A 1,670-nucleotide genomic window follows, 5' to 3' on the forward strand; every position below is an offset into this window, starting at 1 on the left:
TTTTGAAGTGGAAAACTCTGCTACAACCTCAGGTTAGTGTACTGTCAAGGACAACTGGAATTCATTCTAAGGTGCTGATGAGATAGCTCTTTGAGGAGTGGGAAATAGTAGCCTACAGTAAGTGAAAAGAAACTGGTGTGTCATAAATAGCAAGCTGCCTTGCACTCAAATAGGAAAAGTCTGAGAAGGATGTTGAACATTAATTTTCAGTGTTTTATTTTAAGATTAATCAAAAAGAAGTGGAAATACCTTATTTTCAGGGGAAGACCAAGAAACCCCTGAGTGATAGAAATGGTAACGTGCTTGGATGCTAACTGAAAAGTTAATGGGTCCAGTCCTCCCACATGTGCTTGGAGGAAACCTCTGTCAATTGTCTACTGGAAGATCCAAGCCATTGAAAGGCCGAGGGAGCAAATGTCCACTCTGAAACTCATGGGGCCACTAATAGGCAGGGTCACCTTGACAACAACTAATTTTTAGATGATGAGAAAGGTGAAGGGGAAGACAATTGCGCAAGGAAGTTAATGCAGTGACCATGGGAATGGGCTATTGAAGTAAAATTTCCCTATCCCTGTATGATTTTTCTGTTTCTTTTACTTTGACTCCAAAAAGATAAATTATCCAGTCATCTGAGGGTAGGTCAGGGTGACAAAGAAAGAGAACTACAGAAAAATAGAGAAGAAATAAAATATTACTCCTTTTCCAAGCTGTAGGCTTTCAGACTAAGTCAAACGCAAGCTGATGAGGAATTTTAAAAAGGATTAAAAATAGTAATCACAATTGCAAAATATGTAATTACTGCTTTTGATTTTGATGTCTTGGATTAGATAGTCTAATTAATGAATTGATATTGTGTTTGTGGTTTAAAAGGATATGTCTGTCTTTTAATGGAAAGTGAACAAAAAAGGCATGGCATCTATTAATTTTTAATCTACCAGCAGTGAAAATATTTATGTACAACATCTAAAGGTCCAGTAAAACAAAGACAGTTCCATCTGATGATATCAAATGCGCCTTTTCAACATAATGGTTATTGTTCGTGATTGCTGCCTTTGTCTTCCTTAAAAAGACTGTATTTTACAAGACTCTGTAGTTTTATAAGTCCTGCTACAATAAAAGGTAATAAAAGGTGATAGCAGTTCATACAAATAGTAGATAACAAAATAAAAAGCAAAAAGAAATCTAAGCTGTTCTATGTTTCTTTTCTGTTGTTGTTGTTGTTAGATGCCATCGAGTGAAGTACAACCCATAGTGACTCTATGAAAAATAGATCTGAACCTTGTCCTATGCTCTGCTGTCCTCACACTTCCTGACACAGAAGAGCCCATTGCAGCATCTACTATGTCACTCAATCAAGTTGAGGGTCTTCCTCTCCTTCAACGATGCTTAACCTTTCCAAGTATGATGTCCCCCTCTAAACAGCAGCCTCTCCTAACACTCAGATAAGACAAACTAGGAAGAAGGATTCGCCACCCACTTCTGAAATAGCAGGCCTCTGAAAACGCTATGCACAACAGAAAACATGCAGACTAACAGAAAGGGCAACCTAGGCAGAACTATCAAGTATGGAAATACAAAGGAAGAGGAACAGTTGTAAGCAGACCCTAGTGATTGGAACATGGAAGGTGAGAGCCATGAATATAGGAAAATTAGAAATTGTTAAGAAAGAA

Source organism: Elephantulus edwardii, unplaced genomic scaffold, assembly GCF_000299155.1.
Source record: "Elephantulus edwardii isolate Elephantulus edwardi_28Jun2011 unplaced genomic scaffold, EleEdw1.0 scaffold00245, whole genome shotgun sequence".
Taxonomy (NCBI): domain Eukaryota; kingdom Metazoa; phylum Chordata; class Mammalia; order Macroscelidea; family Macroscelididae; genus Elephantulus; species Elephantulus edwardii.